The 22,325-nt window shown below is 39.8% G+C and overlaps 1 protein-coding gene across 4 annotated transcripts in view; it reads right to left on the bottom strand.

Moving 5' to 3' along the window:
- Positions 1-22,325, bottom strand: part of ACSS3 (acyl-CoA synthetase short chain family member 3) — a 126,654-nt gene that overhangs the window by 35,194 nt on the left and 69,135 nt on the right. The window lies entirely within an intron of this gene.

The raw sequence follows: 22,325 nt of genomic DNA, 5'->3' as shown, positions 1-22,325 counted from the left end.
TTCAACTCATCCAATTTTTCAAACTAAGCAAACCAGTCCAATTTGCACCAAGGTCAAGCTATGGCCAGCAAGAAAAGCATGCCAAGTTTTGGAAATAAATCCCACCTTAAGGTAGCCTGACTCAGATGCTGGCTATAGGAGGCAAACAGAAAAGCCACAGAGGTTATTTGGAAGAGCAGTGGGAGAACAGGTCAGAAAAGTTTGGGAGAATGTAAAACTGAACATTTCACGTGGGCTGAAAGAAAGACTGGAAGGGAAGGGAACAGGCACAGACTAAAAGGAGAAGAAAAAAAAAATGTTCAGGGCTGTACAGCCGGTCCCCGAGTTGCAAACGGTCTACTTACGACCGTTCGCAATTACGACCAAAAATGTTGTAAATGGTGGCCCCCGAGTTACGAACGTGATCCACGCTTATGAACAGCGCGGTCGCATGTAACTCAATGGGGTCCGACTTACGAACAAACTGAGTTACGAGCAACTGCTTGGTCTGTAACCGGTTCGTAAGTCGGAGACAGGCTGAAATGACAAAAGGAACAAAAAAGGGAAGTAATAATGGGTGAAACCCTTAACTAGTGGGTGAGGGACCATATGAATTCTTTGCCCCCACCCCCTCCTAGAGAGAACCACCAGCTGTTCTGAACAGTTGGCAGTTCCCTCTAGGTGCCTGTGCCGCTTGCAGGGTGGGAGGAGACTTTACACACCTCCCCCATCTGCAGTCAATCAAGGCCTGGGGCAGAGGAACGCATGAAGTCGCTGCTTCCTGCCCCCGCCCTGCAAGGAGCATGCAGCACTTAGAGTGAATCACCAGCTGAACAGCTGGCAGTTCACTCTAAGCACTGCGTGCTCCTGGCGGGGGAGGAGACTTCACATGCTCCCCCTTCCTAGGCCCTGATTGGCATGGGGGTGGGGGAGCAGCAGGGCATCCATGGGCTGGATCAACTCACTTGGCAGGCCAAATCCGACCCACAGAAGCTCTCTTGCTCACCCCTGACAGACCAACAACAGATATGGGCTTAGGCAAGAAAGGAACATAGTGAGCAGCAAACATGCAGGGAAGCAAAATACAGGCTTGAAAGCCTTGCTGTACAATCCTGTCAGGATGAAAAATGTGGGATTGGAGGAGGATAGCCATAGGGAACTAGGAACTCAGGGCTGGATATCCTGGGCCACAGACAGTATACCACTCCTATAACATAATAACCATCACAAAACTCCTATTAGAGCAACCAAGGCCTCCTCCATTCCCATCTTCAGGAAACCTCGGGCCCGTCCCAGAAGAGGTAGGATTCAGCATCTACAAACCTAAACAAATGATTTTGTGGGAGTTAAAGTAGCTCTGCTGACATCACCCCAGTGGAATTACTGTAGCCAAGAGAGCCACAAATATAGTGTCGCCCTGCTATGAGAATGGTGGAAGACCTCCCACACACCCATGTTGAATTCCTGGGAAACAATGTAAGACTGGTCTAGGTTGCAAGGTGAATATATTCAGTGTTAGGTCTAGGACTGGGAAACATGGAAGACTCTGGTCATGATGGTCCTGGAAAATTACTGATTTTAGGACTCGTTTTGTTTTATTTCACTTCTAGGAGGTGGCCTGAGACTGCTAAAATCATTTCACATGTTCTGTATAGCAGTTCTGTCACTAAAAACTGTTACAGTACCTATCAACCTAAGCCGCATTTGAACTTGTAACAGACAGTTGTCAGCAAAAGGCTGAATGTTCCATTATGAGTTTCAAGAAACCATCCAATACTCCATTTTATCATTGTTTCAATGCAATTTTATGGATGTGACTGTCTGTAACGCAGTGAACCAATTTATATTTCCTACTCACAACATTGCCAAGTACAGAAATATTCATAAATTCTACCATTAGTATCATTGTTGACAGCAGTTAGTGAACTCCAGCCAATTTCTCTTCATACACAAGTTGACAGAAATAGGGAATGCCTTTGACAAGAAAAATTACTACAGCTGTGAAGCAATGATTCTGTCAGAAAAATGGAATCAGCATAGAACATTACAGTAACCTAATCCACAGATATGATTAGTGTGCACTAGGAACTGACATAAATTTGTCACTGCAGAGGCCTCCTGTTCAAAGGTCTTAGAGAGGGGGAAATTTATGATGTCTTCAAGGATAAGTTAGAATCCACTTGGTGCTTTTTATGCACAATATACAAAACTAACAACATGAACTAAAAGTGAACCGTGCTATTACACTGATTTATATTTCTGTACTTACTCACTACAAAATAAAAAAAAATAACAAGACTGAACCGTGTTCTGTCTATTCTAAATAAGGAATGTGTATTTTCAGTACAGTGGGTAATGCAATTTCAGTAGCAGCTACTGTGCACTATTGTCTTACTAGTTCTCTTCGTGAATGTAAATTTTTTAGAATGTACTCTACATTGGGTCAAATGCTGGTCTCTGATGTGCACATGTGGTTTGTATGAGAGAGCAAGAGCCTAACAAATAGGGGTAGAAATTCTTAAGAACATAAGAATGACCACATTGAGTCAGACCAATGGCCCAACTAGCCCTATATCCTGTCTTTCAACAGTGGCTAGTGTCAGATGCTTCAGACAGAATGAAGACAACTGGGCAATTATCGTCCAGTACCAGCTTCTAGAAGTCAGCGATTTAAGAACACTCAGAACACATGGTTGTTTCCCTGACTTTCTTGGCTAATAGTCACTGATGAATCTAACCTCGGTGATCCTAATTCTTTTTTGAACCAATTATACTAACAGCCTTTCAACACCCCTTCACAACTAGTTCCATGCATTCCATCATGTAAAGAAAAAAAATTCTTTGTGTTTCTTTAAACCTGATATTAATTTAATTGGGTGACTCCTCATTTTTGTGTTATATTAAGGGATGAACAACACATCTATGCTCCCTGTCTCCTCATCATACATGATTATAAACTCCTATCACAACCACCCTTAGTTACATCATTTCTAAGACAGAAGTCCCAGTCTTTTTAATCTGTGCTCATGTGGAATCTATTTGGGTATGTCTACACAGCAAAGTTATTTTGAAACAACAGCCGTTATTTCAAAATAACTTTAATAGCGTCTACACAAGCAAACCGCTATTTCAAAATTAATTCAAAATAGCGGAGGGCTTATTTTGAAATTGGTAAACCTCATTCCACGAGGAATAACACCAATTTCGAAATTGCTATTTTGACATAAGCGCTGTAGACGCTTATTTCGAAATAGGAGGCCTTCAGCCCTTTCCAGGGTGCCCTGCTGGCCACTCTGGCCACAACCAAGAAAACTGCTCTCCCTCCCATCCTTCCCGGAGCCCTTAAAGGGGTAGAGTCTGGCCACAGTGCCTGTGCCAGCTCCAAGCCTGCCAGCCCAACAAACAGTCTGTCCTGCCCATGACCCAGTGGGCCCAATATGAGCCAGCAAGCCACTGACAGCCTGCCCTCCACCTCTCTCCAGGAGCAGTCTGCCTGCTCCCAGGAGTCTGCAAGGGGACGGAAAAGGCGAGCGCTTTCCTGGTCCAGTGCGGAGATCATGGACCTCATTGAGGTTTTGGGGGAATCCTCCAACGTCCATGATCTCCGCACTAGACAGAGGAATGCGGCTGTCTATGGCACGATAGTTGCCAGCATGGCCAGCAAAGGCCACATCACCACCCAGGAACAGGAGCGGATTAAAATAAAAGAGCTTCGGCAGGCATATGCCAGGGCCATAGGGGGCAGCTCCCAACCAGAGGCACACAAATCAAGCTGCCCCTATTTCAACGCCCTGGACTGCATCCTGGAGGTCGGGACGGTCCGTGCCCTCCAGGTGGTTTTCAGCCCTGGGGCAGAGGGCCCTGACCAGGAGGAGGAGGAGGAGGAGGAGGAGGAGGAGAGCCAGGGGCCGCAGCAGACCAGACAGAGTGTGCTGAGCAACCAGGACTCCTGAGCTGCCCCAGCAGACCTGCTGCTGGTGTTATCTGAGGCCAGGGAGGCAACAACAGGTGAGTGCCATCACTGTCCCCTTATGCAGTGGTGGAGGGGGAGCCAGGGACTGCACGTGTGGGCCTTGCTGTCCACAGATCATGCAGCAACGTGTGAATGTGCAAGCATATGCCATGCCACACCTGGGCATGTGGTTCCAGCTGGCTGCCACACAGGGCCTTACCCTGTTAGCCACACACGTGTGTGAAGAGGCATGACATTCTCCTAACTCCAGGGTGGGACACAGCAGGACGCCCTCCTACCACAAGGCCACTCTACACAGAGGCAGGGGACACGCCCCCCCCCCCCCCCCACACACACACTATATACAGCACAGCACAGGGGCATGGGTGCAGTCTTGGGGAAGCTCCCACTCCTGGGGATAGCAGGACATTCCGAACATGGAGTCTGTGCAAGCACATCAGCTCTGATGGAAACAGTCATCCTCACCTTGCAGAGGGGGGCTGGGCTTCACCCACTGTGTCCCCAGGAAGAACTGACCATTTCTCTTCTTTCTCCACAGCCGCACAAGCTGCGCGTACAGGGCACACCACCCTGCCCGGGAAATGCTCCCATACCCGAGGGTTCCGCAGGACCACCCGTGCAGTGGAGGGGTGCCAACAGCAACACCGGGGGGCACTGTGAGCCCTGCACCGCACCCAAAATAGCCAAATGCTATTTTGAAATGCACTGTGTGTAGACACATTATTTTGAAATATCTTATTTCAAAATAACTATTTCAAAATTAGATATTTTGAAATAATGCTGTAGTGTAGACGTACCCTTACATATTTCTCCTTATTTTTATAATCCTTTGTATTTTTTTCAAGTCTAAAATGTCTTTTTTGAGATGGGACAACTAGAACTGCACACATTATTCAAGGTGTGGGAGTAACATGGATTTATATAGTGATACAGTGATATATGCATTTTTATTATCTATCCCTTTCTCAATGGTTTCCCACATTGTTAGCTTTTTTGACTGCCACTACACATTGAGGAGATGTTTTCAGGGAACCATTCACACTGAATCTAAGATCCCTATCTTGAGTGATAACAGCTGATTTAGGCCCCATAAATTTGTATATGTATTTGAGATTATTTTTTTCCAATATGCATAATTTTGTATTTATTAACATTCAATTTCACCTGCCATTTTGTTACCTGGTCATCCAATTTTATGAGATCTCTTTGTCACTTCTCACAGTCAGCTCTGGATTTATCTATCTGAGTACTTCTGCAAACTTCCATCTCTTATCTTTTTGCCAATAACTGATGAATATAATGAATAGCATGTGTCCAAATACAGATCCTCGATTTACCACTTTCAGTTTTAAAAACTGATTCTTTATTTCTACGTTTTGTTTCCTACCTTTTAATCAGTTATTGATAAGAGGATTAGCTTCCCTCTTATCCCATGACTGCCTAATTTGTTAATGAGTTTTTGGTGAAGGACCTTGTCAAGAACTTCCCAAAAGTCCAAGTATACTATATCCACTGTATCATCCTTGTTCACATGTTTGCTAACATCCTCAAATAATTCTAGTACATTGGTGAGTCTCTTTACCAAAACTGTAATCTGCATCTGATAATACTGTTCTTTACTATAGTTTCAACCAATTTGCCTTGTACTGAAATTAAGGTTGTTTTCCTGAAATTGCTAGGATCACCTCTGGAACCTTTAAAAAATTAGTGTTACATTAGCTACTAGTCATCTACTACAGAAGCTGATTTAAGTGACATGTTACATATAGCCATTTGTAGTTATGTAATTTCATATTTGCATTTCTTCAGAATTCTTAGGTGAATGTGTGGTTCTGGGAACTTATCAGTTTGTTCCAAAACCTCCTCTACTGACACTTCAATCTTGGTGTCACCTAAAAGAGTGGCACAGGTGTGAGAATCTCCCTCATACTCTCTGCAGTGATGACTGATGCAAAGAATTCATGTAGGGCTTTTCTATATGACCACTTTGAACAGCATAATTTGCACTGCTCACAAGTGTAAAAAACACCCCTTAAATATCATAAGTGACATCCACAGAAGCACTGGGGTTCCAGCACAATGTCAGAACAAAGACCTTCTCCTGACAATATAACTACCACCACTGCTCATAGAAGTGGTTTTACTATGTCAACAGAAGAGCTCTCTTACATTTGCTGCATGATACAGCTGTGCCACTGTTAGTAAGGTCACTAGTGTAGATATTGCCTTAGTGTCTCCAAAACATCTTTGCCTTCCTTGAGTGCTCCTTAAACACCTTGATTACTCTGTGACCCTACTAACTGTTTGGCAGTCTTCCTTCATATGATGTACTTACAATTTTTTCTGTTTCTATTTTTTGTTGGCAGCTCTTCAAATTCTTGTTAGACATTCCTAATTATAAATTTGGACAAGTGTAAAAGAATGTTCCTTTCCTATGTAGGATTTGGCTTCCAAATTGTAAAGGATTTTTTCCTCCTACCATCTCTTTTACTCTGCTGTTTAACCATAGTGGGAGTTTGTACCTCTTGCAGGTTATTTTTTTAAATTTTCAGGTATACATTTAGTTTGAGCCTCTACTGCTATGTTTTCAAATATTTTCCATGAAGCTTGCACGTGTTTCATTCTTTTGATACAGGAGGGAAGGTTAGGGAAACAGTAAGACAGACATGCATGCATATAGGTCACCTACTAACCTGTGACTATACACTTTATTACCAAGAAAACTGCTGGTGAACAATTATATTTAGTAAAAGTTATTTTGAATTTGGTGCCTACCACTATGAGAAGTTCTTCATTCCATCCTCTGTCCTTCTTTGCACTGTTCAGCGGGTCAGCAAATGAAGTAAAATTTACTGTCAAAGATTCAATTTTCTGAAAGGCTACACTCCATCCTAGCACACTGAATAAGGTTTTGCCACAAGGAAGTCCAATAAGATTGAAAGCAGCAAGAGAGAAACAAACACTGAAGAATTTGCAGGATATAACACCAAATCTATCAGAAAGCAAGTCTAGAATTAAACACAATTTACTCTTTAGACGCAATTAGATAAGGTGAAATAAGGACACACTTTCAATCCTACTACTGAATTTATTTTCTATTTATGTTTCTTTGAACTCTGATAATTATGTCAGCGGCGATGTTATGCTTAATTCCAGACTATTTATGAGATTTGGTACACACAGATCAAAGGATTTTGAAAACTGCTACTTCCCCTATTTTATCCATCCATATCCTCCTCTTCTTTATTAGAAATGCAAGTGCCAACATGATGATAGGTGCCCATAGCTTGCCAAAAATAGGATTACATCCACTACAAAACGTCAGAAAGAATAAGCAGTAGGATTCTGCTTTTTTAGCAAGATTCATCATTAATGATACATTTACAGTAATACTCAGGTTGACTGCTTCATTTGATTTTAAATTGACTTTGTCAGAGACTTCTTTCATTAGTTTGTCTTGATCTTTTTCAAAATTTCTTTAAAAAGAAATATAATAAAGATAAGACAAAGTTTATCCAACATACACAAAATATCTAGCAGGGAGACTTAAATCTTGCTCTAGTATTCTATGGTGTAGTCCATACATTAAGTGATTTTGAATCTTGCCAGCTGAAGACCGTCTGCGTTCACCTTAATGACCATAACTGAGAATGGATCTACTTGGCAGAGAAACAGAACAGAAATGTTATCACTTTCTGGCTGGATTATTGCAACGCACTCTATTTAAGACTATGTTTGAAAGGCATCACAAAGTTTCAGCTACGTAGAATGTGGATGACTGGCTTTCAAGTGAATTAGGTTATTAGGAGCACATAATTTTAGTGCTCTGACCTGACTTCCTATTTTGAGATACACTTCAAGGAGCTGATTCTCTATAAATTAGTAAAGGAATAGGATTGCTTGGTCACCTCTGTCTAAATTACTGACGTGTACCCTTCCTCTAGGTATCTTTAAAGAACCACAGAAGCTTCAGCAAATGCGGAACATGGCCACATAGAACTTTATGAGGTTAGCTTAGTGTTCTGGAGTCACGTCAACCTAAGATCACATACTTTAACCTATCTTGAATCTACAAAGGAGAGTGAAAAATATTTAGAGAAGAACAACATTAAGCTCATGGATAAACATTTTGATCATTCTAAGTTTCTCCACACACACACACACATAAAACTGAAATTGGAATCCTTCATTGGGATGGACTGTATGTGACACCTTAAAAGGCAATCCATTTATTTGCAAAGGTTGTACTCATTATCTCCATTCAGAAACACAGAAATTTAACTGATAAAACAAAGAAACGAGGCAGAGGAAAGGTGTTGAAGTGTGCAAAATGGAAAAAGAGCAAAGACACAAAATAGAAAAGAGAGAAACAACAAAGAATGGAGGGGGCAAAGATAGAAATTGAAAAATCTTACCAAAAAGAGATTCCTTGATACACATACATTCTCATCCCTTGCATAAAATCTGCATGTAATATTTTTGCTGACTATGGTCACATGTGATATTGATTGTCCACTCTTATTCAAAGCTCTTGGTAGTGTCATTATTAATTTGTATAGTGATCGCATGCAGAGATCTTAGAATAAAATCTACCCTCCCTTGTTCTAGTTGCTGTACAGTCACAAAGTAAGAGCTTAAACCTTTAAAAATACTTAAAATAAGACAGATGGGACTTTGCCTTACTCTTACAGTCCAGTATATAAACAGTATATATTTGAATACTGTATAGTACATAATACATGTACATGAGTGCACGCACGCACACACGCACAGGCCACCTCTGGGATTTCATAGAATATCCAAAATTGGAGAACATCAGAATTGTGGCTGAAATTAACTGAGCTTCTTGGTAAATACTAACTAGCTTAACTGGAATTTGTTGGCTATTACAAGGGTTGAAATGAAACTCCAGTGATCTTGTAGTGCTCCAAGTTAATCATAGTGCAGCCGAAGTTTACTGAGGGAATTTGGAAGTGTACCACTCTCCTCTATCTCAGAGTTAATAATAAGTTAATAAAGTATATCTGTTAAATAGAAGAGAGTAGAGTGATTGTTGAAATATTCAGACATAAGGAGTAAGGAGTGTTTTCTGTCTTATTCTGAAGATTTCAGATACTAGGCCTAAGTATTTAAAGATGCATACAATAATGCAATGCATACGATTATAAAATATGTTTTCATGCTTTAATTGAATCCCAGTTTTATTTTCTCTTCTTGTTGTAATACTATAACTGATACATGATAAATACTTAATGGACATAAATGGATGTTATAAAAAGTAATTACACATCTCAGTGCTAGCCATTTACTGTTTAATCATTTTGAGAAAGCGTTATATATTTTATGCAGAGTTATACTATAAAGATAGAATAGGATGATTAGATTATTACTGTGTAATTTAGGTACATTTCTCTGTAGCAGGGATTAACATTTTTTAAATTGTTTCTCTCTACCCCCCCTCTCTCTTCAGGAAAACCTTAATCAAGGCTGCCTTAAATTTTGCAAAAGATTATTCTTCCCATAAACTAGATTCATGGGGCTTAACTCTGGGCTTCCTGTTCTCAAATCATCAGTAACATCGTCTACTTGACACTAATGAGGACTCTGTTCTGTGAACTAGAGGGGAAAAAAAAAACAGTTGCCAAGCAACAAGAATGACATCAGCAACCTGTAACATTATCACACAAATATACAAACTGGGGCGCTGTCACAGCCGCTCTCACTCAGACAGCTGAGACTGCATTAGATTTAACTCACTGTTTTTTACACAAACGCCCCCTCCCACCCGTTCATTCTCCTTCCCTATCTAGTGCATCCTAAAAATAGCTCAGAGATGAGCTACATGAGTGAATATCATTTTAGAATTCTTTTGTTTCCAACCATCAAACCTGCATAAAGGAAATTAAAAAAGGGAAAGGGAATTATGATGCTTTATTCTTATTACTGCAGGTCTTTTAATTGCATGTGGAATGGCAGTCGGAAATTACTTAGATTAAACAGCACAGAAAACTAAAATCAAATGGACACAAAAAAAGCTTAAATGTGTTAAATTAATATAGAATGTCAGGGTAAGTGACAATTTGGATACAAGAAATCAGAATACCGAATTATAGAAGAGCCAGAGATGACCACTGTGAAGAAACTACTAAACCTATGCAATTTAGAGAGCAGAAGCTGTTTGTGCTTTAATTTACTGGAGCAGACCCCCTGTACCCACAGACAAAACTTTATCATTTCTAAAAATAAAAACAAAGGGATTAGAGGCCTTTTTCAAAACATAGCTTTCCTTCCCTCAGTCACTGAACCTGCACCATCTTTGTTGCCTGGAGCACTTCCCATGATACAGAGGAAGACTGATCATCTGTCAAATGCATATCTGAAATAATCCATGTGGGATATAACATCTTTGGAGGAAAATATAGAAGCCACATCCAACAGGATGATGAGCTGGATCAGAGTGAGTAGCACTGAACAGCTGCGATGGCAAACTTAGGCAGCTGTCGCAATTTTATTCCAACTAAGATGACCATTTTAAAGAATAAACACAATTAAAACATTCTTGAGTGTTCAATGAAGAATGTTGAAATGAATCAAGACATTTCTTCAGGAAAATAATCCTCAAATCTGAGTACCTGTGTGAAGCAGATACCAGCTAAGTGTCTGGATTAGAATCTTCTGAATCTGGAGAAGAGCCTCAAAAATCCCATGAAGATACAAGATCAGAGTAGGAATGTTGATGATGGTGACTCTGACTTACTATAGGTATATAGGTAGCAGAAAGTTCAGGGAGTCCTAGTGGCAAGTTTAAGCAATGCACATCACCAGTAAAAATTTGAAGGCTATGCTAGACTGTAATAATAAAGGGATAGATACAGGCAGTCCCCGGGTTACGTACAAGATAGAGACTGTAGGTTTGTTCTTAAGTTGAATTTGTATGTAAGTCGGAACTGGTACATATTGTAGGGGAAACTCTAGCCAAACATTTCTCCAGAGCTCAGTTTTATTCTCCCACACCTCACTTCCCTCAGTCCTTTATTCTCAAGCTGAGGTGTCTGCTGAGAAAAGCCGCTCCACGTCTCCCTGGTCTGCTGGGAGGGGTGCTAGCTTTGCGTCTCCCTGGTCTGCTGGGGGGAAGCAGCTAGTGCGGGGTTGCCTCACCCCGTTTGTAAGTAGGGATCTGATGTAAGTCGGATCCATGTAACCCGGGGACTGCCTGTATATCATTATATAAATCAATGGTCTGTCACCTGGCAGTTATACTAATTAGCATACAATAAAAATTGCAAGGGCCTTAGATCTCAGGGGGAAAACTGATGCCCCAGAGGGAAGCAAAAAGAACACCCCACTCTTGATACATGTGTCTGCATAAGGAACAAAGGAAAATGAACAAACATTTGTAAAAAGTTACTATGTTCCTTTCTATGAAATATCCTGATGGGCCACTATAGAGGATGGGCTACCCAGCCAGACTAATAATTAGTTACTATCATGGCAATGACTAAAGTTCTTATGAAAAACTGCTTAAAGTAAGAGGCCACGGATGTTGTATATGTCTAAAAAGTGGATGAGGTCAGGCTCCTAACCCCTTCAAAAATAACTTCTTAAGTAAGAGAGCCACTTACTTATAATCCCCATACGAATGCCTGACGAGAGTCCAGCTTTTGCAAAACAAAGTTCAGTGATCCAAATGTTTCACCACCATGGAATTTTCTGCAGAATGCACCCTGTGCTTCCCGAGTTTTGCTGCAGAATCTCAGCTTCCATTTTTGTTTTTTAAGTTTCTCCTTCACTGATGCAGCGAAAACCTCACATGTATGAACACACTGCAAACTGCAACAATAGCTCTGAGATATTTGTTTTGCCTCACTCATCTCAGATTGGGCCATGTAGACTTCTCATAATTAAACAACTGCATAATTTCTGAAGATTCTATGAAATTCAGCTTTTTACTGCAATCTGAAATCCAACATTCTTTTATCTCCTTGTTCTGCGATGGGGCCTACTAGCAATTGCCTCTTGTTCTGCAAGGTTCCCCACAGAGGAGAATTAATTGGATTACAATGCATAATCCCTGTACTATTGCATGGATTGTAAAGAGAAAACTGGAATCCAACACCATTAACCCTGACATAGGGAAGGAGAAGCAGGATCTGAGCCAGGGCACATGGAGCTCAAGCCTATGGAGTATGTATGGTGTATGGAATATGTATGGAGAATAGGCCTGTCAAGCAATTTTAAAAATATCAATATTAGTCACATGATTAAAAATTAATGATTAATTGTTTTACTCACTAATAATATAATACTATTTAACTATTTTTCATGATTTCTACATTTTCAAATATATTGATTTCAATTATAATTTTATATTTATTTTATTACAAGAATTTGCACTGTAAAAAAACAAAATAGTATTTTTCAATTCAACTTTATCCTCAAAGTTGAACTTACAAATGCAGAATTATGTACAAAAATAACTGCATTCAAAAACAAAACAATGTAAAACATTTGGTCCTACTTACTGTTTAGCCAATTACTCAAACAAATTTATTTTGAAAGGGGATAGTGCTGCCTGCTTCTTGTTTATGAGAATAAACGTTCGGACAGTATCATTGTAGTTGACATCTCGGGATATTTATGTGCTAGATGCACTAAAGATTCATGTGTTCTTCCATGCTTCACACTGCTATTCAAGAGGATGTGTGTCCATGCTGATGACAGGTTATGCTCAATTAAAACCCAAAGCAGTGAAGACTGATGCATACTCATTTTCATCATCTGAGTCAGATGCTACTGCATCAGAGTATTTCTCTTTTAAGAGTTCTGAAAACATCCTCCACACTTCATCCCTCTCAGATTTTGGAAGGCACTTCAGATTCTTAAACCGTGCTGTAGCTATCTCTCAAAATCTCACAATGGTACCTTCTTCATGTTTTGTCCAATCTGCAGTTAAAAGTGTCCTTAAAATGAATAACATGTGCTGGATCATGATCCAAGTTTGCTATAACATGAAATATATGGAACAATGTGGGTAAAACAGAGCAATAGACACTCAATTCTCTCTCAAGTAGTTCAGCCATACATAAATTTTTAAATGAGTATCAACATGGAAGCATGTCCTCTAGAATGATGGCTGATGCATAAAGGGGCATACAAATTGATAGCATGTCTGGCATGTAAATATCTTACAATGCCAGGCACAAAAGTGCTATGTAAACACCTATTATCATTTTCTGGCAGCAATATCTTCCACAAATGTAAACAAATTGGTTTGTCTTAGCAACTGGATGAAAAAGAAGTAGGACTGAGTGGGCTTGTAGGCTCAAATGAATTATACTGTTTTGGTTTTGAGTGCATCTATGTAACAAGAAAATTAACATTTGTAAATTGTGTTTTCACAAAAAAGAAATTGCACTACTGCACTTATATGACATGAACTGAAAATACAATTTATTTTATCATTTTACAGTGCAAATATTTGTAATAAAAACAATAAAGTGATTACTGTATATGTTGTATTCTTTACTGTAACTGAAATAAATATATTTGAAAATGTAGAAAAACATCAAAAATATTTAATAAAATCCAACTAGTATACTATTTCTTAACAATACAATTAAAACGGTGATTAATTCTGATTAAATTTTTAATTGGGATTATTTTTTAGTTAATTGCATGAATTAACTGTGATTAAGCAACAGACTTAACACAGAACTCATCCACTAAAATTATCCACTAAAATTATCATGATCAAAATCAGTCAGTAATAATATTTGTACCAAGGAGTATTGTTAACTATGAATAATAGCTCTGAGCTTGCTAAGATCTTGGGGACAGTCTCTTTGATAAATACAATAATACAAGGGGCACAATTCTTACTTTATTGTTTTTTTTATTATAAATATATCTCTTTTATCCAGGGCTTAAGAATGGGGTCCTAGTCAATGACTAGGGCTCCTATGTACTACTGCAATACAAATGATACATAACGGAAGTAATTAAAATAATAATTCTCTACATTTGAAAGGGAATGGGGATAAGAATGAAGGATGTAAAGAAAATTTTGCCATGGAATTTTTGGGCTTGCTAACAGTGAATTTGGCCCTGTGCTACAGAGTACCCAAGGCCATGATTATTCTATAGAAACTACAACCATCTTTTGAGTAACCAAACATCATATCTATGTTGATACCTAATGTTCAAACTGGTTTCACATACTCCATTTATGGTATCTTATTTCCACAGTTAAAGTTTGTGTTAAAAAGTTGCAGAACCTCCCAGAGCAGACATTATATTTGTAACTGGAGAGATTTCTTTAAACAGACTGTATCTACAAGACAAATGAGCCTTACTTCTTACACTTAATAGAATGAGAAGGACATTTTATTTAACTTTTTTTTTTGAAGACAGAAAAAAATATTGGAATATTACATTTCTTTTTTCTACAGATGCCGAATAGCTAACAGGTGCAGAGGGATATCTCTAATGCAAACTTTCATAACCATCAGCTCTTCAAATATAGCAATAAGGGGGTGGTGAGGTTGATAACTATATTCCTCTATTACACTGTTTCTCATGGTAGGCCACCGGCCTGCTTTGGAAAAGCCACTTGCAGGCCCGTGTCACTTTGTTTACCTAAAGGGGCTATAACCAAAGAGCCTAATGGCTCCCATTGCCTCTGGTTTGCCATTTCCAGCCAAGGGGAGCCGCAGGAAGAGGTGGCCCAGGACCCCCCACTTCCCATGGTCCCTCTTGGCTGGAAATGGCAAAAAAGTGCCAAGGGGAGCCTCCAGGCTCCATAGCTATGGGCCCTTAGGTAAATAAAGCAGTGTGGGCCTGCTAGCAGCTTTTCTAAAGCAGGTCTGTAGCCCACGTTGAAAACGCTGCTCTACTAAAATCCAATGGGAGTAATCTATTCTCAGTACTGTCTCATGTATCCATGCTAAGGAAAATGGGAGCCTCCTTGGAAATATGGATATACTAAGTATAATCCTTAAATGTTAAAAGATTTAGCATACTTACAAAATATATTTTTGGTAAAGTATCTTACACGATATTTATTTGGAATGCTTAACTAGAAAAACCTGGTAGAGGCATATTGTTCTCCAGAGATGGGCAAACTGACTGGAAAGCCATACACAGCTCTTTTATCATTAATATCCGTCTCGCATGTCTGCTTACAATATGGGAGGGGAGGAGGGTTGGGACCTCTGCCTTGCAGTGAAGTGATGGGGTAGGAGCTTCTGTGCAGCAGGGAGAATGATCTTGGGGTTCCAGCAATGCAGGGTGCACTTGTCAGGACTTGGGGCTTTTAGCAGGAGTAGGGCCGAAGCTCTGAGTCCTGGCTCCTGGCAGCTCATGAACTTCTGAACACTGTCATATGTGAGAACCAGTAAGTTTGGCCACTCTTTTAATAGCCCTTAAAACTCCAATATATACACAAAGCTGGGTCCCAAATGTATTTTTCAACTACCCATCACTCGTTCACACACAGACATATGCAAGCATGACAGGAAACTTCTTCTCTGAGCACAGGAACTTCAGAGTTCTAACCCCTGAATCTGTAATGACTTGCTTTGTGGCTCCAGGCTAGTCATCTCTTTTCTTCAATTTCCATACCTGTGAAACTGGGATAACACTTTACCTACCTCACAGGGGTGTTTTAAGAATTAATTAGCTCATGTTTGAACAACCACTTTGAAGATGAAAAGTGCTATTTAAATGCAAAATATTATTTTTCTATAAATATGCAAAAACCAAGCACCTGCACTAATATATGCATAAACCAAAGTTATCCTTTCCCTGTAAAAAGATGAACATAGTGTTCAAATACACTACTTCCATCCATACGTAGGTCCCTCAAACCTCCCCTACTCCAAAAACATACAATCATCTCCTTTAAGATATGCAAATTATATATTAATGTTTCTGTTTATAAAACATAAACATATTTTTTCATAAGACTTTCTATAAAAGCAATTAAAAAGACAAAAGAAGTATTATTAATTAAATGACTCTTTCCCTAGATATCATCTTTTCTGACTACACTATGACAAAGAAAGCAAGAAGAAAAGAGGTCTAAAATACCAATGAAAGTGGGCTGGATCTGACCAATAGTACTGTAACAATTGTTGATCCTTTATGCAGTGGTTGTGCATGAGGCAAATAAGACTAATTTTTTCCACCAAGCATTGACTTATCAGTAGAGTTGTGTCACATAAAGGACAGTGTTGGTTATTCCAAATGATGCAAGTACCTCCCATTGCAAGGAAATTGCATGTTACTTTGAAGAGAAAATTGACGGATCTGAAATATACACTTCAGTAGATACAAAGCAATTAAGCCTTTTCTTGCTAAGTTTAGGCCAATGATGCTCCCTGAGATACTAGAAACCTTAGGTCTATTTTGTGCTCCAATCTGTGCTTTGCAGCTAGGCGCTTCTTTACTGGACAAGACAAGCAAGGAACAGCAGCAACTCTGGCCAGTGCCCTATGTAGGGCAGGTACCTAATTTCAGTCAAGAAAGTTGTTGTGAAGCCATCACTCAAATGCTGATGATATAGACAGATTTTTCCTAACATCACAAATTTTCCGTTTTTATTAAGATGATTGTGGCAAAACAACTCTCAGATCATTTTGACGTACAAAATCTTCCTAACTTCTGTCAACGTGGGGACAGGCTGTAGACTATTCTGGGTACCTTGCTAGATGGTCTCCTGCCAAGTAGATAAAAATCAGGTATCCATACTGATACTATCCGAGCACTAGTTCTCGTAAATATCCTTGGCCATGAGGCAACTGTTCACTTGCCCCATTTCCTTCCATTAGGGTTCACAGACTTTATTCCTACCTCCTAAAAAGGTTCCAGGTAGTCATCACAGGCAAAGAAAGGTCCTTCAGGGTTTCATCTTTTTTCTTTCTATACCATCCTACATGCATACAGAGCTTCTCTTTCTCTGAGATGTGGCTGCATTAGCGTGGATTGAATTCCCTTGGATTTCAAAGAGAGTGAGCTGATGGCAGGGCTTTCCCATGAGGGCCCCATGTCTTTGGTTCAGATGGGTAATCAAGTTAGTCTGTAACTGAAAAAACTTAAAAAACCACGAATAGACTAGCAGCACCTTAAAGATTAACAAAACATGTAGATGGTATCATGAACTTTCGTGGGTACAACCCACTTCTTCAGATGATTGGAGTATTAGAAGACCAGATCCAAGAGTAAATAAGGGAAGGCGAGGTGAGGAGAAGGAGGGGAAGAAAAGAAAAAAAGGGGGGAAAAAAGAGAAAAAAATAGTGAATTGGATTGTTCAAGTTACAAGAAGCTGATAAAAACAATTTGCATCTCTCTGAGCACCCATTGGTTGGTTGGTTGGTTGGTTAAGTCATTAGGTTGTGGAAGGTCGCATGTGAGCCAGCTTGTAAATGAAGTTAAGTTCCAATCCTTCCCTGTGTATTTGGCTTGTGGAATTGGCCTGAAACAACACATTGATTTTGAGATCCATTAATGAGTGCCCGGGAACATACTTACCTTCAAGTCTAAAATAGCCCATATCTGTTGGACTTCAGAGTGCTTTGCACACCCAGATATTTTCTCGAGTATTTGGGAATGGAGATTTGCACATTAAGGCTTACAGTAAGGAAGTAGAGGTTTGTTTTTGTGTGTTTGTAAGTAATCCCATTCTTGGCTTTTAGGAGGCTGCTGCATTATTTTTGTCTTTGTGTGTTAATTTTGCTTTTCAATATATGGGCAGAGGAACCTAGAGCATATTACAATGTTTTAATAAATCTACCTATATATGTCTTGCTTGTGTTTATTCTCCTTTTCTCTTCTTTCATTGAACTTTTTTTCCCTGTTTCTGCTTGTTATATTTCGTCAGCTTTTCAGCATCCGTCATCCTTCAGACTCATTTTCTGTCCTTTATGACAGTTGAACTGCTTCTCAACTCCATGTTACTAATCTCTAAACCCCATCACTCCGTCCATGTTCCCTTTCTCCACAAAGGATATTCCCACTATACAAGAATCACCAACCTCATTATTGCCTCTCATTCCTTCACTGTATTAATCTGAGCAGAGTGAAGAAAAAAGGAAAAGAATGACTACAACTCAGCTGCACAGCTGATGCAGAGAACATTCAGGCCAGAATCACAATGCTACCACCCCTCACAGAGTATCTCATAAGTAGCTGGTCTCCTCTTGCAGTTTCCTGACTCAGAACAATACACTGGAAATGTTAGATTCTCAAGTAAGTGGGAAACATATTGCCAGATTATTAAAAGCCAGAAACCTTCACACATCTACAAGGACATCCTTAGTTTTAAACCTTGCACACAACAAGCAATAATTGAGCTCAATGGTTATTCAAATACAATAGGAGTTACCTGCACTAAGATAAAAAGTTACCATTTTTACTGTTTTTTATTTGGAATTGGCTTGTTTGCCATGGATTAATTTTCTTACAAAATAGATCATTTTTTCTAACACTTGATGACCATGCACTTAGTTAATGAATAGTCTAACAATCAAAACATAACACAGAGATTTGGGAATGAAATATCTCACATACAGTATTGCTGAAACCAAGCATCAAAATAGAATGCACAGATAGGAGAAAGCAGTAAGTTGCACAATGGCTGACTGCTTTCTATTCATAAACTATAGACATAAAAGTAAACAAAGAAAAAAAAGAACAGAGTAATGTAAATGTCAGTTGTAGCCTCAGTTGGCTTGAAAAGAAATATGCTAGAATAAATACTGGCCTTAAACAATACCTAAAGTGTGGCAGGCTACAAAGTTATCTGCTATTTTATGTGGGAAATATTTCCTTCAATAACAAATTTTAAATTGGAGGAAAGCTATCCCATCCCATTTTCTAACTTACTCTTACATACATTTTTCCTACTTCCTCAACACTTATAACAGTACAAATAACTTGCTATGTTACATAACTGAACCCTTAATACAACTCCTGCTGCTAATGCTGAGTTTTTCAATAACTGACCCCTTTAATAACGCTTTTTTTATTCTCTCCTGCATCTTTCGGGAAAGTAAATCTGTGACTTCATCCTAAAATAATCCAACTAAACATTTTAAAGACAATGATTTCTCTTGAGCAAGAGGGGTCTGTTTATTTGTTCCAGTGCCTGAAACTTTAGTATTACCTTGATTTTGAGCTCCCTCTTCTTTTCATGGCAATTTGGGGAACATGTCTGTAGAACTTATGAAGAATTATGCTTGATGTTACAAAGATGTTATGAATTATGTATCATGGAATATCTCTGTAAATGTGGAATCCACTACAAGCAGCATACCCTTTAAAGAACTAATAGTCCACCCTATCAAACCAGGAATGATAGAGAGTTGTTAACCTTAACAACTGCACTATGACCAAACAACTGATATGCTGTCTTAAATTTAGGTTCCCTATAAATTTTTACTTGGAAGTACCCTCCCTCTGTTCCTTTGTTGGAAGTATCCTGTCCTCCATCATTGCTGATGGATCCATCTCTGAAGTATGGAAAGACCTTTCTTGGCAACTTCAGCGAGCCTGGATGAAATCTCCTCCAGCTGGAAAGTCTCCAAATTGTTCAACAGTCAGCAGCTGAGGAAGGACATGCTCCAGCATGGTTCCCAACAATCCAATGAGACCTCACAGCATCTTTACAGTAACAAAACACTGTCTCACTTCCACCCACATTTTACCTACTACATAAGTCATACCTAAAATAATACAAATGCATCCCACAAACAGGGCAGAGGAAAAGAGTTAACTAAGCAGGGGAATTAAAAAAGGATCCTTAAGAGGAACAAAAGGGAAGGCTTTTGGAGGGATAGGAAGGTTGGGACAGAAGAGAGGAAGAGACTGGAATGTTTTTGTAGCAGAGGACCATCAAAGCCAGAAAAAGGTGGAACTACAAGCATAGAGGAAGGATCCTGGGCACACAGCTGAACTATGCCCAAGTGCAAAGAACACTCCAGAATGGAGAGGAACCTGACATGTATTTATTTCTCATGCCACTAAGTGAAAATTAATAGTTTTTTTAAATCCTGTGCAAAGTCTGTGTGGCTGCTGACTTTCACTACTGTATATCCTTGAGGAAGCAAACTGTGGACATTTGGTGGGTTGCTGAAGTTAAGTCTAAACTGGCACTTTACTGCGCTGTAAGTTTCTGGCTCAGGGGTGTAAAAAACCACCCTGACTGAAAGCAGCAGGTTACAGTGCTATAAAAGTCCAGTGCGAACCAGGCTGCAGAGCTGGGAGATACTCCTCTTGGTGAGGTGATTTACGCAGAGTGCTGGGTGAGCTCTCTCCCAGCTGTCATGCTATGGCCACACTTTGGCTATGTCTACACTGCAGGATTTTTGTGCAAGAACAGCCGTTCTTGTGCAAAAACTTGCAGAGTGTCTACACTGCATGCACGTTCTTGTGCAAGTAAATTTACAGTAAAGCATCAGAAAAGAGGGCTTCTTGCACAACAGTTATCCCTCTCCCCATGAAGAATAAATCCTCCCATGCAAGAAGGCAGCGTGAATAGGAACAGGGGTTTCTTGCACAAGAAAGATCTGATGGCCATTTTAGCCATAGGGGTTTCTTGCGCAAGGGAACATACACACTGCTATGGACGCTCTTGCACAAAAGCACATCTCTTGCGCAAAAGCACATGGCAGTGTGGACGTGCTGTTGCACAAGAACTTTTTGCACAACACAGTTCTTGTGCAAGAAGCCTGTAGTGTAGACGTAGTCTCTCAATTTTAAGCACTGCCATGGCTGCACTTTAAACTTCTAAGTGTAGACAAAGCCTGAGAAATGTCCAGGAACTGCTAGAGAGGTGTGGGGGAAGTCAGCACTAATTTCAGGACCTAGTTCATAAGGTTGTGGAGTTCACACTGTCAACAGGGATGTCAAAAGCAGATCTGCAGCTGGACAACATGACCAGAAGCCCAAAATCAGGAACAGTGATCCACTTCAGCAAGCTAAGTATCTGGATCCTCTGAAAGTGATTGAGTCATTGTCCAGTTAGGCACCTCAACTTGAAGCTTCATATCTACCAATTTGCCTATCTCTGTCACAGAATCATAGAGCTGGAAGAGACCTCAGGAGGTCATCAAGTCCAACCCCCTGTCCAACGCAGGACCAATCCCAACTAATCCCCACTGTTTGTATGTGCTAATACTTTGGCTTTATTTAGGCTAAAATCTTAAGGCATTCACTTCCTCGTGCCCTTGAATAATAAAAGTCTTTTCTTGTCCTTCCAATTCTGAGTTCCACAGACTGGATACCTCTCCTCACCCTGTCACACAAGGCAGTGAGTAACAGTGCATCTGGATCTGCCACGAGTATGGCAATATATGGAGGTGGATATTTTACACTAGGGACCTGTCTCAGTAGGGGAGCCTGCTTAACTACCTCAGGCAAGAATGAGGTGGCCCTTTCTAAAAGTCACCAGAAAGGTTCCACTTCAGGGCAATTAAGAGACAATATCAGAGGTAGTAGCCTTTACTACCAGACCCAGGCAGACAGAGACACATGTTCACAGAGAACACAATATTCGCCTTCTGACAAAGTAAGTTGGTTTTGTTCTGTTCTGTTCGAATTTGGCTTGTAGCAGAGTGTACAATTAGATTAAACAAGACATGCAGGGAGGCTGTTTGGTGTTTTTAAATCAATTTTTCTCTAATGCTTTGTTCCAATTGCTAAATACAATTACTTTGTTTTAAGAAGGGTTGTGAATCACCATTGCTGGTTTCCAGAGGGAGGAAACGCAGGTGCCCAAAACTCAGTTGTACCTGTAAGGTGATAAAGTGGTTGGTACACATGAGGTAATATAGCTGGGTACTAGTCTAAGGGGGAAGAAATGCCAGATTCATCCCAAGACAAGTAATATCAAAAAACCAAACACCAACAAGGGGCACAGAGAGATAACAGAGAAAGCACAAGTACAGCTAGTCCAATGCTGTGACAGTCTACTTATTCAATTTAGAATTGCCCTGGTTCTTAACATGGCTTTCCAAATATCTCTATGAAGCCATCTTCTAGCACAGTCCCTTTTTATCCTAGCACATAAATGTCACTGCTCTTGGTTTCCTCTCTGTCCTTCAATCTCAACTCGCCGTAATTGTTAGAGAAATTTTGTTTCTGCAGCCCATGCCATCTGGAATAGCTTTGCTGTTTCTCTCTGGACTTCTCCATTGTCAATCTATTTTTAAATCACATTAGAAATGTCTCTTTTCTCCCTAGTTTATAGATCAAATAACAACTAATAGAGAAAATAAGAAATTGTCTTAAATGGTGTTAACTTATAAACTGTTTTACAGATACCTATGAAAACTGCTAATAAAAAGGACTGTGTTGTATATTGCTTTGTCACTGGCAA

Source organism: Pelodiscus sinensis, chromosome 1, assembly GCF_049634645.1.
Source record: "Pelodiscus sinensis isolate JC-2024 chromosome 1, ASM4963464v1, whole genome shotgun sequence".
NCBI lineage: Eukaryota > Metazoa > Chordata > Testudines > Trionychidae > Pelodiscus > Pelodiscus sinensis.
Note: the sequence above shows the minus strand (reverse complement) of the source record. Positions and strands in the feature narration are given on the sequence as shown.